We start from the raw sequence: 12,921 nt of genomic DNA, 5'->3' as shown, positions 1-12,921 counted from the left end.
TGTTATGCACAGGGTGCAGGGTTCTGGAGTTACATATAGAGTGCAGGGTTTTGGCGTGTGTTATGTACAGAGTGCAGGAAAGTGTTAGGCACAGTGCATGGTTCTGGAGTGCGTTATGTACAGAGTGAAAGGGTTCAAGAGTGCTAGGTACAGAGTGCAGTCATCCATCCACATCTCACTATTGCCCTTCTCCTCAACTATAACCTCTGAACCCCCCTCCCTACACACACACACACACACACACACACACATAACACACACATACATAACACACACACCACACCACACATACATACCACACACACACACACACACACTTTTGTAAAAGTAGCACCTTTCTGTAGATGTCTTCTATCCAGTGCAGCCACAGCTTCCTTCTCCTTTCAGTGCATTTTCAGCTCCTGGACTCCTGGAGCAGGAAGGAAATAAGGATTAGGGGGGGGCTCACCCCCCTCCTGGAACACGTTGCAGTCAGCCCTTCACTTGTCCCAACTCTAGTGCAGAGCAAAGAGGTTGTTGAAGGAGCCGAGCTGTTACTTTCGCTTTCAACTACAGAAGCCAGGCTTCTGTGTTTAATCGCTAGCGGACCAGCCCCCGCAGTTTTACTGCGGCAGGTTGGCTCCGCTGTGCAAAATCACGTTAATGTACGGGATCTCGCGAGGTCCGGATAGCAGGTGCACGCGCGCCGTGAGTCCAACCACGGGTCCCGTGGATTAGATATCCGCGGGGATACCCGCGATCGTCTCACAGAGAGGAAGAACGGGGAAATGCTGATGTAAACAAGCATTTCCCCAGTCTGCCTAGTGACAGGACACTAATCACCACTCCCTGTAATCGGGAGCGGTGATCGGTGTCATGTCACACATAGCCCACCCCCCCCCACAGTTAGAATCACTCCCTAGGACACACTTAACCCCTGTAGTGCCCCCTCCTGGTTAACCCCTTCACTGCCAGTCACATTTACACAGTAATCAGTCCATTTTTAATCACACTGATCACTGTATAAATGTGAATTGTCCCAAAATAGCACCAAAAGTGTCCGATCTGTCCGCCATAATGTTGCAGTCACGATAAAAAATGCCATAAAACTATCCCCTATTTTGTAGACGCTATAAATTTTGCGCAAACCAATCAATAAACGCTTATTGCGGTTTTTTTTACCAAAAATATGTAGAAGAATACGTATCAGCCTAAACTGAGGAAAAAAAAATGTTTTTTTATATATTTTTTGGGGATATTTATTATAGCAAAAAGTAAAAAATATTGCTTTTTTTTTCAAAATTGTTGCTCTTTTTTTGTTTATATCGCAAAAAAATAAAAACCGCAGAGGCGATTAAATACCACCAAAAGAAAGCTCTATTTGTGGGAAAAAAAAGGATGTCAATTTTGTTTGGGTACAAAGTCGCATGACCACGCAATTGTCAGTTAAAGCGACACAGTGCCGAATCGCAAAAAACGCTCTGGTCAGGAAGGGGGTAAATTTTTCTGGGGCTGAAGCGGTTAAGTGAAAGTGGGGAGCTGCCTGTGAGTGCTAATGGGGGTAATGGAGGCTGAAAAAACCTGGGGGGGGAGAGGAATAGACAGCTGATCCTGACCCTCTGCAACTCTGCCCTGGCCAGCAATGTATGAAAGTCGGTGTTGTGTCACCGACTCTTTCGCTATGCACTGGTTTGACAGAGGGACGGGTCTGGGTAGCAGTCCCGCCCCTACCCGGCATCACACTCTCATTTTGACAGGTGAAGTCTCTCATTGGGGCTGCACAGTGCACATCCAGCTGACTTGCTAGCCAATCCCTGGCTGTACTGGAGGTGCACCCTGCTGCAGGTCCTATTGAGAGAAAAATTAGCTCCTCGCAGTGGGATAAGCAGCGGAGTGGGCGGAACGGGTTGGCTGGCAATTTGCCACCCCCCTGAAAGTGCCTTCATGACTTGGTGCTCTCATCCTTACACTGCATGTAAGCTGCCTGTCCAAGAGACCCTAAGGCTCTGCCGGGTATTAGATTGCTGGCATACTACAGTATCCACTTTATTCATTTAGAATCCCCACTAAACTTGCAGTTCAATGCTTTAACTTTCTGGAATCGTGTTATTATGACCAAGCCCAGTTATATCAGCCCTGTAATGTGCCTCATGTTTCCAGTGGCGGCTGGTGCTCCATTTTTGGGTGAGGGTGGCGGAAAACAAACCTCCCAGCCGCCCCCCCATCACTCGGTCGATCGTTCCGCACTACTTACCCTATCCAGGTCGCGGGCGGCTTTGGCGACTTCCCCCCTGCTTCTCCTCCTTGGCGGCTTCCCCCTGCTTGTCCTACCGGTCACTTCTCCCAGCCAGTAGGGTCTTAAGACCTATAGCGAATATTAATTCGCTATTGTCACACAACTGGGTGGGCTCTGGGTGCAGTGCTCTGCGCCCTGAGCCCACCCTTTTTGAAGCCAATTAGAGCCTCGGGCTATAATCATGTACTTAAAAAAAAAAAAAAAAACCATAGAAATCCATGCGTCCGGTGCCCTGCATGGAGATTAGTGGCCGGGTACATGCAGATTAGGGGAGCGGCGCCCTGTATGAACGGCCACCACTGCGTGTTTCTGTATCATGTTTGCACAAGTTATGGCGGCAGTGAGATTTGTAACCAAGCACTACTTGCAGGTCCCATAATAGTGACAGGAAAGTAAAGCTTCTGTGTTGTCAGGCCTATGATAATAAAAATATTAATAATAATAATAATAATAATAATAATAATAAATTATGAGGGTTGATGCTGCTTGTGAACCAGTATTTAGACAACACAGGGGGGCCACACAGGGATGACATTCCAGATAGCCCCCCCCCCCCCCCCCCTCTCAGTCCCACCACCATCAAACATAATCTTGCTGATCAATTCAGATGTTAATAAACAAATCATTCTACTGGGACTCACCATTGTGGTTGCCATGCCAACAAGACTGGCTTTAGGATTTGACTGGGCGGCCATCCATTGGTCTCCAGAGGCTCCAATCTGTAAAACAGCCACCTTCAAAATCCCCTCGCTAATATGTAAGAGCCAATATATCTCCTGCCGGATTAAAGTGGCAGTTCTACATAGCTGGCCAACACAAATACATAAAGGTTAGAACAGCCAAAAGAGACTTACATGAATTTAACCCTGTGCCTAATAGCAGGATTGCAAAAGTCCTTCTGGCACTAAAAAGTCTTGATGAAATGATTTCCTTCTACTTTGAAAAAAAATTACATATTTTGATAGTTATTATGCAAATAGTATAACCCAAATTCCATAACACTATTAACTTTAATACAACCATAACCCTTATTTTTTATTATTCTGTTGTCACTTTTCCCTTTTAATATCATGTTTATTTTTTTCCTGATGCTTTCATATTTTCAATCAAGTAATTTTTTTATGTTAAAGTATAGCATTACTCCAATTATTTATTTTTTGTGGCTTGAGTCCGGACTATGTCAGATGTTGTGGACTATGTTTTTAATAACTAGTCATATTGTACAATAAGTACAACAGAAAATGAAGATTGTAACAATTTTGATTAATAATCTATGAAATTGACATTATAGTTTTTCCGATTAAAATGGACCTTGCCATACGCAAAAGGTAAGTTCTGAAAAGAAGTCCCCCATCGCCTATTATAAATTACAAGACCACAAAAAAATATATAAATAAAAAGAAAAAAAGAACTTATTTTTGAATTGTCATTTTCAGCTTTTCTTGGATCCCACAATAACGTTGAGTGAAGTTGTCCTTGCCTAGGTCAACAAGCTAGAAGCCAGGATCTAAGTGAGTTTCCCTTTTTTGGGGCAGGTAATTTTTTTCCCTTAGGCCTTGATTTAGAATGGGGGATAGAAGGAAAGTTCTGCTGAAATAACATTCTTCATAATGTATATGTGTGAGTTTTACAATTTTTACATAATTCCAGCTTGGACCAATGTAAGGCCCAGTTCACATTAGCAATAGGCATTAGAAATAGGCATTTGTGGAGCGTTTTTTCCGCTCCCCAAACATCTAGCAAAGCAGCCTACATTGGATATTATCAACAGCGGACAGAGCTGTTCACATTCAATAAACATGTAGCGGCGCTCTCTGTGATCACCAACTCAATGATCCCGGCCCCTTACCACGTGATCAGCTATCAGCCAACAGCGTGAGGAGAAAAAAAAGCTGATCACTGCCACCCATCAGTGCCACCTATCAGTGCTCTTCAGTGCTGCCCATCAGTGCCTCCCATCAGTGCCACCTCTCAGTGCTGCCTCATCAGTACCCACCAATGCCACCTATCAGTGTCCATCAATGCAGCCTATCAGCGCTCATCAGTGCAGCCTCATCAGCATACATCAATGAAGGAGAAAAATTACCTGTTTGCAAAATTTTATAACAAAATATAAAACGGGTTTGTTTTTTCAAAATTTTCGGCCTTTTTTTCGTTTTTTTAACAAAAAATTAAAAAACCCAGAAGTGATTAAATACCACCAAAAGAAAGCTTTATTTGTGGTTAAAAAATGATAAAAATTTAATTTAGGTACAGTGTTGCATGACCGCGCAATTGTCATTTAAAGTGTGACAGCACTGAAAGCTGAGAATAGGCCTGGGCAGGAAGGGGGGATAAGTGCCCAGGAAGCAAGTGGTTAAAGTTCATGTGCGTGTGAAGGCAGGTGTCCCAATACTTTTGGCAATATCGTGTAGTTGCGCTATGACTGCAGCTGTTTGGCTAGAGTTCTCCTTTCAGTTCTGGAGTTGCATGCTGGATACTGGGGCTCTGTGTTCTCTATAAAGATCTTTTTAGTAATCCAGCACTATATAAATCCAGGAAATGAAAAATATACACTGTGGATACAGAGAAGGAGAGATACTCCACATTTGTGTCTCCATCGCTTGTCTCCATCAGAAGTAGTGCAGAAAATCCTTGGCCTTCGTATATTACCTCCACTCGCTATTTCCTGCCAGCTGTCACTTAGCCAGGGCCTCTCCTTGAAAGTCTCATCATATTCCAGTCAGGCTCCAGTTTCACATATCAGCAAATAATAATGCTTCATTTGTGGTCATTTCACGCTTACCTTGAAAACTCGGCAGAAGAGGTTTGTCCGCTGCACTTCTGAGGACCTTTTCATGGTGTGTGGTGAAGAAGCTCAGTGCTAAACCTGTCTGAAGTGGATTTGTCACCACAGGCCAAAATTATTTCCTGATCCGATGGAACGCTGAGGGGGGCACCTATAGAGCGTGACATTACTGAGCTTATGTAATAAGAAATGAGCAGTGATGATGTACAAAGTGTAGTGACCTGAAGCAAGGAACAGCGTATGTGGCCAGGAAGAGCTGAATTCAAATTATTGGCTTAGCATTTTGATTTGAATTTGCTAATTCTACCCCCCCCCCCCCCCATGTTCAGCTAACTTCCCCCAAACTTCACTTTTTATTATTTCAGATTTTTTTTTAAAATCCAGCAATCAAATCCAAAAGCTCTCTGGCTATTCACGTGACATCTTTGGTCTTTTTCCTTTTCTCCAGAAAGGAGGCAGTGGGATCAATGGGCTGGGTTCAATCCTGCATTGCTGATGTTATGAATTCTGTATTTTTTCTTGTTATATTATTTATTTTTCTCCGTATTCTTATGTAAAGCCAATTTTTCAATCGGCTCTCGGGTGCTGCCGCCACCATCTCAGGTAAGATGGTTCCATACTGCACATGTGCGAAGCGCGCTGTGCTTTGTAAATGGCCCGGTGGCAAGGGGAGGAGGAGGGGGGCCATACTTCCGGACGAGTTCGCCATGACGAAGACAGCCGGAAGTGGGAGCAAGTACCTGTCAAAACCAGGTATCTGCTCCCACCCTTCCTCCAAAAAGGTGCCAAATGTGGCAGTGGAGGGGGTGAGGAGGCTAATAAGCGGAGCTTCCCCTTTTGGGTGGAGCTCCGCTTTAACTACTTCAGCCCCGGAAGGATTTACCCACTTCCTGACCAGGCCATTTTTTGTGATTCGACACTGCGACGCTTTAACTGACAATTGCCCGGTTGTGCAACGCTGTACCCAAACTAAATTGATGTCCTTTTTTTTTCCCCCAAATAGAGCTTTCTTTTGGTGGTATTTGATCACCTCTGCGGTTTATATTTTCTGCGCTATAAACCATAAAAGAGCGACAATTTTGAAAAAAAATAATTTCCAAAACATTTAAAAAAAAAAAAAAAAAAATTTTTAAACGAATGAATTCATCAGTTTAGGTTGATATGTATTCTGCTACCTATTTTTGGTAAAAAATCCCAATAAAGCCATTGCGTCTACAAAATAGGGGATAGATTTATGGCATTTGTATTTATTTTTACTAGTAATGGCGGCGACCAGTGATTTTTAGCGGGAATGCGACATTGCGGCGGACAGATCGGAAACCTAACTGACATTTTTGGGAACCAGTAACATTATTACAGTAATCAGTGCTAAAAATATGCACTGTTATTGTACTAATGACACTGGCAGGGAAGGGCTCAACATCAGGGGCGATCAAGGGGTTAAATGTGTTTCCTCAGTGTGTTTACTAACTGTATGGGGGACTGTGTGAATGGGGAAACACACAGATCCATCTTCCTGCTTTACATAAAGACAGGATCTGTGTGATCTCCCCTGTCAGAATGGAGATCTGCCTTGTTTACACAGGCAGATCCCCATTATGTCACTGCGGGGAACGATTGCGGGTAGCCGGCAGACATCGAGTCCGCCAGACCCGCTAATTGGCTCCCCCACTGGCCAATGGGAGCGTGCATGCCCACAAAAGCGAATTCCTGAGCCTACGTACACCTTCTGTGATTTGCGGGACCATGCCACCTTGCCACAGTATAATGACAGCAGCTGGTCGGCAAGTGGTTAAGTATATATCTGGTCAAATGCAAAATCTGCATAATGTCCTGGTCCTGTCGATGATAGAAATTCACGGCCGCTGGAGGTGCTCACAGGGCTGGAGAATTTCCGGGACCCCTGTGGGTATAGGGTGGAAGTGATGTCAGCTTGGGGGCGGACCACCTATACATCTCCTCCAGCTCTGTGAGCACCTCCAGCCAGCGGCCGTGATTTTCTATCATTGATGGGACTGGGACACTATGCAGATTTTGACTGGGTATGTACTTAAAGTGATTGTAAAGGTTCATTTTTTTTAAAAATAACAAACATGTCATACTTACCTGCTCTGTGCAACAGTTTTGCACAGAGTGACCCTGATCCTACTTTTTTGGGGTCCCCTGGCGGCGCTCCTGGCTCCTTCCCTTCATCGGATCCGCTTTCCATGGGGGCACCCGCACAAGCTCGCTCCCCAGTCCTGCTACTGCGTCCATTGACACAGACAGCAGGACTCGGCTCTGCCCCCGACTGCCATGCCACTGGACTTGATTGACAGCAATTGGAGCCAATGGTTCCTGCTGCTATCAATCTATCCAAAGAGGACCCGAGACAGTGGCTGGAGCTGCTGGGCTCGTCCTCGATGCTGGAACGATCGGGTTCAGGTAAGATAAAAGGGGGGGGGGCTCTGGGGGTCAGCTGCAGCACAGAAGGTTTTTCACCTTAAAGTGGTTGTAAACTCTGGAAAAAAAAAAACAAAAAAACAACAACCTGCAAGACAAAGGCATAATGAGCTAGTATGCATCGTACCTGGTTTTGACAGGTACCCGCTCCCACTTCCAGGTGACTTCGCCACAGCAACGTCGCCCGGAGGTTTGGCCCCCGTCGTCCTACCCCCACCGCCGGGCCATTCAGACAGAGCAGCGTGCAGTAGGGAGCCGGCTGTAAGGCCGCAAGGCTTCACTGCCAGTTTCCCTCACAAGCATATTTTGTTTTGGCAGCACACTAGATCCGATTGAAAAATCGGCTGGGGTGAGGACACCGCTGGATTCCAGGACAGGTAAGTGTCCTAATATTAAAAGTCAGCAGCCACAGTATTTGTAGCTGCTGACTTTTATTTTTTCCTGAAGGAGCCTGGAGCTCCACTAAACATTGTACTTTCACTGAGATTTCTGCTGTGCAGGGAATTGTGGTAAAAAATATATAAATACAGATCTCAGGGAGTCATACTAGCAGTATTTAAACATACATTTTTTTTATTAAATAAAACTAGTCTAAAGGGCGTTTTTTCATTTGTGGCTGTGGGTCCACTTTGCCTGGGGTTTCCACTTTTTAATTTTGAGTACCTGAGCTGCAGGATTTGATAAACTCCTCACTATATCCCCTCAAGATGAATGATTAACACAAATGTCTGCAAAATGACTTCAAAGCATGTGGAAAGAGCAGACGTGTCAATCAAGCTGTTGGGTGACATCACTTCTGAGGACGGCACTACTCCCTTCCATTAACCATTTAACACAAAATAAAAGCTCTAGAATTCTTTTTTGTCTTATCGGACTCTGCCATCCATGTCCCTTTCCTCCTAGAAGGGCCAGGTGATCCAGCAACGCAGTTCAGGCCTACTATTGTCTGTTGACACCCCTCTTTGTAACGTCATCACACTGCTAATAGGAAAAAGAAAGATCCTACAAGGTGCACATCACTGCAGGACCCTGAGTGTGACAGCCTCAGCCTGGGCTCCAGCCAGGCCATGCCCCCAACAAGTTTTGCCATGGTGAAACACATTGGGGGCATGGTCTGGCTGGAGCCCGGGCTGAGGCTGTTATACACACACAGGGTCCTGCAGTGATGTGCGACTCATAGGAACTTTCTATTTCCTATTTGACTGGAGCTGAGATGACCTCCATCCTTGCCTTCACTCCCACTGGCATGTTATAGGAGAGGACCTGCCATTCAGGTTCAGTTATTACACTGCTGATGGGGTTTTCAGGACCTGGGAGGACCCCACCACTGGATAACTAATGGGAAGCGTTTACATAACCAGAAAGTTATTTGGACACCTGAAGAAAAATCGTAAAGTAGGAAAGACACAGAGAATCAGTTATCTTGTGTAAGTGGTTTAGGCCCCATTCAAACTTGCGAATGGGGCCCTTTGCAAATATCCGCAGATGAATCAGCGGGCATCCATGCAGGAAGTCCCATTGAAAGCAATGGAATCCTGACACTTCCAACAGCAGTCTGCAGTCCTTTGCGTGTAATCAGTAATGCAGCGATTGCCTGTGGATGGTCAGCCCTGACAGTCTGCATGAAAAGATACGTGTGAACAGCAGGGAATATCTTTGGGTGCCGTCAGGCTCCTATTGCTTTCATTGGGGTTTTAAGGCTGCACATGGATCCCCGCAGGGGAGCCTCCAGCAGGTAATAGCAAACTGACCTATTTGCAATTGTGGATGGGGGCCAAAAATATAACTAAAGGCAAAACATTTTTTTAGTTTTGGATAGCTTGGATAGCTGAGAGAGGAATTAGAACACCTGTTGGTGCTGTCTGTGTCCCCGCTAGGGAGATTCACCCTCTATATTTGTCTTGTTTGCGGTTATCATCGAAAGTGAAAGTAAAGGTAAATCCCAGATTTGGAGTTTATTTATCTATTTTCGGTACAGTGGAACCTTGGATTACGAGCACAATCCCTTCCAGGAGAATGCTTGTAGTCCAAAGCACTCGCATATCAAAGCGAGTTTCCCCATAGAAGTCAATGAAAACAAAGATAGTTCGTTCCACACTGACTTCTATTGTATGCAGTACCGCATGTGGCTAGAGGTGGGGGCGCCGCACTCGGCTCGGATGCACTCAGAAAGCCTTGGAAAGGCTCAGAAATACTCGGGAACGGTGTATTTCTGAGTTCATCCGAACGATTCCAAGTGTCCCTGGCGCCCCCACATCTCTGGCCCAATGCGGTACTCCACACCACAGAGGCTTGAATCCTGCTAGTTTTGTGAGACAACACTCGCAAACTGAGTCAGGATTTTTTAAAAATAATAGCTCATATTGTGAAACGCGTTACTCGCAATCCGAGGTATTACTGTACTTGTATAGCGCCGTCAATTTATGCAGCGCTTTACATATACATTGTACATTCACATCAGTCCCTGTCCTCAAGGAGCTTACAATCTAAGGTCCCTAACTCACATTTATACATACACATATTAGGGGCAATTTAGACAGGAGCCAATTAATCTACCAGCATGCCTTTGGGGTGTGGGAGAAAACCGGAGTACCCAGAAGAAACCCGCGCAGGCACAGGGAGAACATACAAACTCCAGGCAGGTAGTGTCATGGTTGGGTTTCATTCAGTAACCCTTTTGCTGCTAGGCGACAGTGCTAACCACTACACCACTGTTGACATCAGAACAATAATAGAGGGGAAATTTTCCATTGGGGATACTAGTTCTGGTGACACCCCGAGATTCCCTCACTTTAGAGGGATTTCCTCCCACTTCCTGTTTTGGCTATGGGTCAGGAAGTGAAGGTAAATCTCCCCAATTTGTGAAAATGTGGCAAAAAAAACTGACAGGGATTATAACCCTCCCTTCAACAGTGATCTGTCTCCTCCTGCAGGCAGTCCCATCCCCCCACAGTTAGAATCACTCCCTAGGACACACATTTAACCCCTTGACCGCCCCCCTAGTGTTAACCCCTTCCCTGCCAATGACATTTATACAGTAATCAGTGTCTATTTTTAGCACTGATCGCTGTATAAATGTCAATGGTCCTAAAAAAGTGTCCGATCTGCTGCAATGTCGCAGTCCCGCTAAAAATCGCAGATTACCGCCATAACTAGTAAAAATAAATAAATAAATAATAATACAAATGCAATAAAACTATCCCCTATTTTGTAGACACTATAACTTTTGCTCAGACCAATCAATATACCGTTATTGCGTTTTTTTTTTTTTTTTTACCCAAAATATGTAGAAGTATACATATCGGCCTAAACTGAGGAAGAAATTAATTTTTTTTATATTTTTTGGGGGATATTTATTATAGCAAAAAGTAAAAAATATTACTTTTTTTTCCAAAATTGACACTCTTTTTTTGTTTATAGCGCAAAAAAAAAACAAAAAAAAAACTGCAGAGGTGATCTAATACCATCAAAAGAAAGCTCATGTCAATTTTGTTCGGGTTCTGCATTGCACGACCGCACAATTGTCAGTTAAATGACGCAGTGCCATATCGGAAAAAATGGCCTGGTCATTAAGGGGGCAAATCCTTCCGGGGCTTAAGTGGTTAAAGTCCAACAAAGCACAACTACCCAGCAGGAAGACAACCCGACTGGGTGCACTCACAGAATATTGCAGCAAAGAATATAAGAATAGATCTCGGGTTTACTCCGGGTCTCAGTGTCTGTCTTCGAGGGATGGAATGCAGCCTGGCGGGTCCGAGCCCAAATGGGGAGGCTTCCAGGAGGGATGGTGTGTCCCTGTTCTTCCCCTACTCGCCTGAAACCTCTCCCTACGGCGTTTTTCAGGTGCTTTTGGGCTAAAAATAGCGCCTGAAAAACACCTCCCCTGCAGTCTCAGTGTGAAAGCCCGAGTGCTTTCACTCTGAGGCAATGCCCTGGCAGGATGTTAAAAAAAAGTCCTGCAAGCGGCATCTTTGGAGCGGTGAAGGAGCAGTGTATACACCGCTCCTCCACCGTTTCTGCCCATTGAATTGAATGGGCACCGCTGCTGAAGCGCCTGTAAAGCACTTCGGCAGCGGCACTACATGGGGCATTTAACCCCTTCATTGGTCACTAGGGGGGGTTAAAAGCGACCCTCTAGCGGCCGAATAGTGCCGCTAAAATGACGGTAAAGCGCCGCTAAAAATAGCAGCGTTTTACCATCAACGCCCACCCGCTCCAGTGTGGGGGCAGCCTACTGCTAATATTGTCCCTTAAGGATGGATGACCTGTCCCTACACTGCCCATGCGCGAAATAAGCGAAAAGCCAGGGCCTTAAATAGACTGCCTGACCCAAGATGGCCGCCAGAGTCAAATTGGGTGGCAGCATCCAATGGGATAGCTTCCCCAGAGACCCAGGAAACCATAGAGGAACTACGTTCCTCTTGACTTCCCCTCCAACTGCAATGCTGCTGCAGCCAAGCACCACCTACAGTGGAGAAAGTAGACTGCACCTGCCTACACACTTACGGTATCTACTGATGTTTATTAACAGTGAAATGGTGCGGGCTTATTTCTGTAGTGCTGTTTAGAAATGGCCCTAAGTCTAGAAATCACCCCCGGGAGGGGGGCCAAAGCACCAATTATTGGCTTTGAACCAAGCCATCGTCAGACAGCTCAGTTCACTAATATGGTCTACAGAGCCAATCCAGGCAGCTCTGTACCATGTGATCCCACATATCATCCCCGCTCCTGAAACTGGGACAGGTGGGTTATATAAGTAGGTTGTATTGGAAATCGAAACAGCTCTGCCATTAGAAAGAATAGGAAAGTCTTTGTTTAGGCCTGAGATGCAGATAACAATCTGTGGTTAATTCTGTTCTTTTTAATTAAAATGACATGTATAAAGGCTTTTAATTTGATGATTTATTGTTCATTTGACATACCACACCAAAGCATTTCCAAATAGTTTTACGTTGGCCTGTAAAATGCTGAGTATTGAAATGTTTGGAGTTTTTCAGAGGTCTGTTCAGCCCACGTAACTGTAGTCTGCACTGTCACATCTTTACCATGATTAACTTGCTTTGTTTGAATTTCAAGGACAGTGCTATTATTATTGTGGCGGGCATTGAGTGAGGGATGGATAAGTGATAGAAATCATTGTGTCAATATAGCCCTCATTTTATTTATTATGTACTTAACCACTTAAGGACTGAGCCTCTGAGATTTGTTGTTTACAAGTTAAAAACAGTTTTTTTTTATTTTGCTAGAAAATAAATTTGAACCCCCAAACATTATACGTTTTTTTTTCGAACACCCTAGAGAATAAAATGGGGGTCGTTGCAATACTTTCTGTCACACCGTATTTGGGCAGCTTACAGTCTTACAAGCGCACTTTTTTTTTTTTTTTTTTTTTTTTTTTTTTTTTTTAGAAAAAATA

The sequence above is a fragment of the Aquarana catesbeiana genome, linkage group LG05, assembly GCF_042186555.1.
Source record: "Aquarana catesbeiana isolate 2022-GZ linkage group LG05, ASM4218655v1, whole genome shotgun sequence".
Classification (NCBI taxonomy): Eukaryota; Metazoa; Chordata; class Amphibia; order Anura; family Ranidae; genus Aquarana; species Aquarana catesbeiana.
This window is presented reverse-complemented; position numbering follows the sequence as displayed.